The sequence below is a fragment of the Alligator sinensis genome, unplaced genomic scaffold (assembly GCF_000455745.1).
Source record: "Alligator sinensis unplaced genomic scaffold, ASM45574v1 scaffold312_1, whole genome shotgun sequence".
Taxonomy (NCBI): domain Eukaryota; kingdom Metazoa; phylum Chordata; order Crocodylia; family Alligatoridae; genus Alligator; species Alligator sinensis.
Window position 1 is genome coordinate 1,501,096 of NW_005842029.1, and position 8,121 is coordinate 1,509,216.

Here is an 8,121-nt window from a genome sequence, read left to right on the forward strand (position 1 = left end):
GCACTCAGCTTTTCCCTGGACTTCTTCCTTGCTCCTTCCCAGTGTGGAGGAAAGCGGCCCTTCCCTGCCCCGTGGCCGGTGCCCCATGTTGCAGCCACTCGCAGCCCACACGGGGTTGTCCTGAGCAGGCACAGGCAGTCCCAGGCAGGTGGCGAGCGGCAGCAGTGCAGGGTGCCAAGCATGGGGAAGGGAGGGGCTGTTTCCCCCCCCCCCCCACGCTCCGCACCAGCTTGTAACCCCTCCCTGCTGCCAGTCTGGGCCCCGTGCAGCTCCGGGCTTGCCCATCAGGGCTGCACATGGCTACAGCAGCAGCGGCCCCCTTGCTTTCCACGCCAGGCAGTGTTTGCCACCACTGCCTGTGGGCTGCCCAGTGTGCAAGCTCCGGGCGGGCAGCAACAGCAGTAAACACTGCCCAGCATGGCAAGCGGGGGGGGCGGGGGGCGGCGCCGCACGCAGCCTCGATAGGCAAGCGCGGAGCCAGCGCAGGGCCCAGGCTGGCAGCAGGAGCCGGTTACAAGCTAGTGCTGAGCATGGGGAAAAGCGGCCCCTCACTCACCCAGTGGCTGGCACCCATGCTGTAGCCACTTGCAGCCTGTGTGGGCCTGCCTGTGCCTGCTCAGGAAAGCCCTGCATGGGCTGTGAGCGACTGCAGCAGGGTGCTGGCCGTGGGGCGGGAGAGAGGCTGCTTTTCCCCGCACTCAACACCAGCTTCTTCCCTGCCATTGGGCAGGGAGTTGGGGCTGTGTGCTGCCCCCCAGCCTGTACTGCGGGGCTGGGGGGCACTGGGAATGAGTGGGCGGGGAGCCAGTGGGAGCACGGGGCCTGCACCGGTGTCCCAGGGCCAGTGCCAGGTGGGACCAGAGCAGGGTGGCAGGAGCGCAGGGCCCCACCTGGGAGGGGCTCCCTTGCTGGCAGGGGCTCTATGGAGCTGGGCCAGCTCCTCCCCTCCCTGCTGGTACAGCCCAGCCCGGCTCCACAGACCCCTGCCAGCCTGTGCCCTGCTTTGGGCCCCACTGGTGCTCACCCTGGGACATGGACCAATGTCCCAATGTCTTGGGACCAAGGACATTGGGACATTGGTCCCAATATGGTGACCAAGGGGCGGGGCACCTGTCAAGGGGCGGGGCTACTCATGTGGCCCTCGACAGCCTGCCAAAACTGGGTAAGTGGCCCTCCACCCGAAATAATTGCCCACCCCTTTAGACTACAGAAAATTAGTCAGCTGTGCATATAAGTGCACATGTGGATGCACCTGCTAATACAGATTGAATTTTTTTCTTATTTAAGGATCCGGTACTGATTTACAGTAAAATGAAAGGAATGGCATATGCTTTGAAATATCAGAGATTGCATTTTCTTTTAGGACCTACTACCATACCTAATCTCCCAGCATGCCACATTCAAAGATACTGCTTTGAGGCAGCCAGTGGTGTCAGTCCTTAGCCCCAGGGTTGGGAACATTTTTCCAATCAGAAGTCCAAATATCTTAAGTTTGGGGTCCCAACGTGAGATTTGTCATTTTGGTCAAATATCCCACAAAGGACTGGAGTAGAAGAAATTCTAGTAATACAGATTCAGGCTTCTACTCTGAAAGGCACTTACATACGTGCACTGTGTGTGTCAAGGATCCTGGGGCTAGTACCGTATTTGTGTGTACTTACAGGACTTCTCCAACAACATCTTTTGATTAAACCAGGATTAAGGTGGTTAACTCTATTGCCTTTGTGTACAGTATGTTATGTTTAATAATCAAAGACAGTGCCTAAGTACTATTCCTAAGACAGTTTGTAAAATATTAATTAATTAATAGAGTGCAATCAATGTACATGGCTTTTCAATTTCTGCTTTGTTTAGATACTTCTACTATATTCAATCACCTTAGTATATGAGCACCTCTCAGTACTGTATTAAGCAATAGGACTAACATCTGTGTATGTTATGTGTAGTTCTTTCTCCCTCTTCTCATGAGAAAACTGCATATGAAATTAAAAAATAATATTTAAAAATTATGTAACTAGGTAACTCAAAGGTACAGAATGAAACAGAAAAGTTATGTTTGTTGGGAAGTTGACTAGAAAATGAGGTGCAGAGCCCCCCCACGCAGTGTGGGGCAGTGGGGGGCAGCAGGGATCACCCCCTGCCTGGCAGCACCCGGTGAGCTGGAGCTTTTTTTCCCCAGGTGCTGGGAGCTAGGGTGGGCAGGGCAGCCATCGCCGGGCTGGGAAACGGGGCAGGGGATGGGCCTATCTGATTCGGAGATTTGGCTGAATCGATTCGGGACAGTGATTTGAATCACTGAATCAAATTTCTGACAGTGATTTGATTCACTGATTCACTGAACCAAATCACTCTCCACCGAATTGGCTGAATCCAAATCCCAAGTGAATACTAGTCACTTCGCACAGGGCTGCTGTCTTCTGGTCTGGTACTCCCTGCCACCCCTTGGACTAGCACCCAGAGGAAGCCTGCAGGTGGTGGAAGGGGCACATCGCAGGGCTGCAGGGAGCTAGGAGCAAATCTTCTCACTAATCCCTGCATGTGTAGACACTTACCCAAAAACACTTACTGTGAAGTAGCTTACTGCACAAGAAATCTAGGCCAGAGTAAATGCATGTGTAGATGCGCCCAAGGTATATAAATTCACACCTTATACTGATACAATTCTGTGGGCAAAACAGACTAATGAACTTGAATTGCATATCCAAGAGTTTGACAACTTGAACCCAAGTCTCTTATTTAATTATTTTGTCTATCCCTAACTTATAGGTAAAGGACAGAAAAGGAAAGAATGTGTTTGATCTGACATTGTGTAAAGAAACATTTTGATAGTACATAACAATTGGTAGATACAGGGTTTGACCCTGCTTTTAAATCCGGGTTATGCAACTTTATCTAACAGAGGTCTGTTGTGGAGACTGAAGGGCATACCTAATATGTTTTAATTTAATACAGAGGTGTGGGTTTTGATGGACAATACATCTAACAGACAATACTCTTTAATTTGAAGAAAAAAGGAGTATTACAAACTGGCACCTGTGGACTCCGCAGGCTAAACATATATTTCTCAAATGTGCCTTCATCTTTTCTATACCTGAAACTTCTTTCTCTATAGTGTTATTACATCCTGTCTTTCAGACACCAGAGAGCAAAAATGAGCAAAATGATTTTGTTGGTCTTCTCTCACTGGTTAGAGCAACAGCCTGATGAACTCTCTTTCTAACTGCTACTCCAGGTCCATCCTCAGTTCAAGATATAATTCAAAATTCTTTCATTTATTCAGAAACTTGTATGGGATTGTTAACAGCCAGTCTCATAGATCTTATACTGTTGCAACTGCTTCTCTTCTCTTGACTTGCTTGCTTTTTTCTCCCCTTCCACAGATTTTTTTACATATTCTGGATGTCATTGGCATAAGATATTTTCTTACCTGTTTCTCCTGCTGTATGTATCAGCTCATCTGCATCTCTCCACCAAATAGTTTTCTTTCTCCTGTTTGTGTTTAACTTATGCTGTTTTGATTTCATTATCATGTAATGCTCCAAAGGGTGCATGCACACATGCAAGCATGTGCGTTTGCAGCAGCTCAAATAGAAGCAGTGCAAATTTAAGCCGGGGCTTTTTGCCTTGGCTCATGTGCTTGGACATGCACTTTGTGGTGGAGCAGATTGTGCCACTTGGGACGAAATAACCCTGCCTGGCTCCTCCCAGATCTGCAGCCAGGGGGAGCTAGAGCCAGTGGGCCAGCACCTGTGCTGTCCCCAGCAGTATAAAAAGCTGCCCTGTCCTGGCCCCATCCATACAAAAAGCTGCCCTGGCAAGCAGTTCGGGGCTACTCACTCTCTGGAGATTCTGGGGCCCGGCCACTTGGTACCTGGGGATACTACCCCTTGTGCCAGCTGGACTGCTGCAACAGCATCCCAAATCCAATTTTAAAAATACACCAAAATCCATGTTTTTCCACAATTAAAACAAAAGACCACTTTACACATACGCACACGCATACACACACAGACATCTAGAGAGAGACAGCAATCAGTTGGGCAATGCTTTATTGGTATATTTACAAAGTTAAAGCAATGTATAAGCCTACCAGTGTCTCTCTCATCATGATAAAATAAATTCTAAATACCTATGTATGTTTATGTGTGCTTTTGGTTTTTTTCACACATGATGGGTGTGTCATGGGTGGGATGTGGTGTTTGCAGGAAGGGGTGTGGGGGAAGGCAGGTGGGTGTGTGTGAAGGGATGTGGGTTGGTGTGTGGGTAGATGTGGGGCAATTGCTGGGGGGACTGTGGGTGTGGGGGACCTTGTGGGAGGGTGTGTGTGGGGCTGCTCAGGAGGGGTGAGTCCCTTGGCCCCCACGGGGTACAGGCCCCCCACACAGCACATGGAATGCCCCCCACAGGGCCCCAGCTCCCCACTGGAGGGCCACAGCCCGTGTCCCCCAGAGGGCACCAGCCCCCCTACCCAGGGTCCTAGGCACTCTGGAGCGCCACAGCCTCCCTGCCCAGCGTCCTGACTCCTCCTGGAGGGTCACAGCCCCCCTTCCCAGGGTCCTAGCTCCCCCTGGAGGGCCACAGCCCCCCTCACCCAGGGTCCCAACTCCCCCCTGGAGGGCCCTGGGGACATCCGGGTCCATACCCCCTGCAGCCCTGGGGACATCCTCCCTGCCACTCCCCAAACCCCACCACATCCCCCTGCCACCACTCACCTACGCACACCCATGAACCTCCTCCCCTCACTTACCTGGGACAGTGCCGGGGGCCGGAGGCAGCAGGAGAATGAAAGAGACACTCTGGCTCACACCAGAGCATCTCTTTTGGAGGACTGACTTCCTGGTGTGGTCTGGGACCATGCCTTGCTCCACTTTTCTGCAGAGCAGTTTTTTTAGACCCCTGGCTATCCATGCGGTCTAATTTTCTCCCCACACTGCAAACTTGCAGCGCAGGGAACATTTTTTCATTCCTGCATGTACCTCTTGCCCCACCTCAAAGGAGTTTGAGGTGGGGCAAGCGGCAGTGCGTGCTCGTCTGGATGTACCCAAAAGGTTTTTTGGCACTGTTGGTATGAAAGGTGCTATGCAAACTAAAGCTGTTATAGTAATATATGGTGCTATTAATAATACATATTTACATGTTAAAAAAATAAAAATAAATATATATATATTTGCTGTAATTTACTAGAGATTTGTTGTGGTGGTTTTTAAACATAGGTTCTAACGTTGCAATCTGCTTTTTCTGGGTGGATCTTTCTGTGAAGTCCTGCTAAAGGATTCATGGGATATTGAGGCTTTAGATAAGAGAGGTTCTTTGTCCCGAGGAACTTTAAAGGATTATCTATACGAGAAAGTAGTGCAACTCTGGATATGGTTATATGAGTATGAAGACACTTTAGACTGCTATAGCTATTCCAGCAAGTATGATGTATTTATGTTTACAGATAGATCACCTTTCCAGCAAATAACTGCGATCACACTTGTGTTTCCACAGGCAGAAGTATTCTAGTTAAACATACCGCTGTCCTAACCAATACTGTTATAGCAGTATGAGTATTCAGTGCATATGCGGCTTAGTGGCTTGCACCACATGAAGACGTTACCATGATATAAAGAAGGCTAGCACAGTCCTGTGTGCACAATCTTACCTGAAGGTAAATAAAAACTAATTAGCTTTTATTAAATTTCTTTGAGAGTTAACTACTATGTGTTAGTTTTCAGTTACATTGGCGTAAGAGCATACACAAAGGGAGTTAATGTAGTGTAGCTGACATATTGTGAAGCCCCTCCCTCCTTTATTTTGTGACAGGTATTCCATGCCAACATTCACAAGACTAAATATAAGACAGCAGTACAGGAGATGGTCCATTTGAGGAATGTAGATGACAGGAAGAAGAGAGGAGGATATGCCTGAAGTGGTGGTAGGTTTTAAGGAGAGATTCTAAAGGGAGAGAGTTAAATGGAGTTGGGAGAAGGGGTAGTGCAGACCAGTTAAAAGGAAATGCTTCCCCAAATGGATGAAAACCAATAAATATGAAATGTGCTGAATGGCTTTTTTTTTTTTTTTTTTTTACTTAAGATTAATATTTTTTTAGAAAAGAAAAATAAAACTTTTTCAAACTAAATGAATCCTCTGACTATTTACCTCAGGCTTATAGAAATAGCTCACATGACAAGTCTGGCTCCATAAACTCCAACTGAGCAGTCTGGATCTTCAGCATTCAATTTGAAAGCTGTCTGAAAATATGTAACAAACTGTCTAATCTGTACCAGGTTTGCTAATCTTGCCATCTTTGCCTGTAAAAGGGACAGATAATATTATGAACTAATACAATAAGCAGGAGATGGATAATACTGGTATTTTTTTCAGCATTTAGCATTTTAACATGCTGTTCGTTTAATTCTACCAGTAGTGAAATGCTATTTCAAGACCAATCACATAAGAGTGAGTGCTGTGAAAATTCTAGTTCTAGATATTTTATTTTGGATATATTGTATTCTTTTTACTTAAGTTTTTCATCCGTGGTCTCAAAATAGTTTCTTGATTGAAATAAATAAAAAGAAAACATTAACGACAATTGGTCCGGAGCTGTATTTTGATTTAATGTTGATCAAATATCTGCTTTCTATATGTTTTACTAACAGATGAACAGATGAACCTGTTATAGACCATGCTACATGTTGACAAGAGTACATTACTTTATTTTGCCTTATTGGCAATTTGAGATCTTAATAAAACAATGTAGAGGTTACTCTCATTCTGTATTGCTATCCTTGGAATGCTCTTGGATTTCCATTAACTCTCACCACAAAAGATACCGAGGATGGAGGCAGACTTTCTAGACAGGGACGCTAAACATCTGAGACCAGAAAAGTGTAAACAGCTTAAATTCTTTGTATTGAGATGAAGCAATTACTTTTCCTTAACACTTTGTGATGTTCTCTGCATTTGTGGCTTCATGGTCTAAATGAAGGTGAATGGGTGGATAGTTTGCAAGTGCCTTAAAACTTACAGCTGTTGCATGAAGCAGCTGCCTTGAAATGCTACAGCCAGAGAATATAAGCTTCAATATAAACAGCACAGTTCTCGAGAGTCAACTTGGCAATATGTTCTCTGTATTCTGGCATTGCTTATGAACACAAATTATATACAGGACCATTTCCAAGACTTTCCCCTTGAACTTTTCAATCAAAGGAGAAGGAAGAAAAAGAAAAAAAGACTGCATGGTTTTGTTTCACTAATGCAGTACTGCAGCTTTATGCCTGTGAATCTTTGCACAAATCAGTGGAATGAAATCAGCATCAAACTGGGGTAAGTCTGGGTGAATATTTGATTTCTTAGGTCCAATCTAATCGCAAAAGTTATTGCTTTAATTATACCAATATGGTTAAAGCACTACACTTTTGCTTCAGCTACTTGGAAGGAGTTTAAGGCAAATAGGAACCAGGCACTCATCCCAGAATAAAGTGGAATAATTTGGGAACAGTTGTTGAACTTTAAATTTATATTCTACCTTAATATAAAACTATTTTCCAAGTGTAACCAAGCCCTAACACAAGGGAAACCTCTTCCCTCTCTCCTCCCCCTGCACAAGACTCCTAGGCCTTCAACCAGCATAGTTATACTGTTAACAAAAAAAACAAGCCTTAATTCTCAAATGAATCATAATTTCACATTTGCATTCCTTTTTTAATCACCTTCTCAACAATGCTTCCACTCAAGGCTCTAGTTTCCAGGTAACGGTGAGAACTAGAATCCTAAACACTTGATGATCTATCCTTTCACTACAATGGAGTGGAAAGCAGTGCTTAGCACTCACATAAAATAATATCTCAGCTGAATACATCTTCTTTGGCACTGGGTGAAATCTGTGGGTGTAAAGTGGCCATCTTCCTGGAACATTGGTCAGGTGTGATGCAGCTTTCATGCATTGGCATAGTGACTGCTGTAGACGACAATGAAAGGGCTACAAATATAAGTGATATGTGTGTGTGTACACTAAATGTTTTTAATAAAATAGTATTAAATTATTAAATAAGATTTCTGGATCACTGTATTTCGTTGTAGTAGCTGGACATATAAGTTAGGCAATTTTTCAGTTTTTGCTGTTGAAACATGTAGGGA

The 8,121-nt window shown here is 45.4% G+C and overlaps 1 protein-coding gene across 2 annotated transcripts in view; it reads left to right on the forward strand.

Moving 5' to 3' along the window:
* Positions 1-8,121, forward strand: part of ARHGAP6 (Rho GTPase activating protein 6) — a 575,699-nt gene that overhangs the window by 246,065 nt on the left and 321,513 nt on the right. Inside the window, exon 1 of one of the 2 annotated variants that reach the window (XM_025202547.1) lies at positions 5,567-5,650. The exons of the other annotated variant lie outside the window; for it this stretch is intronic. The gene's annotated coding sequence lies outside the window, so the exon portion shown is untranslated. Of the gene's footprint in view, positions 1-5,566; positions 5,651-8,121 lie in introns of those variants that run through there. 2 annotated transcript variants of the gene reach the window in all.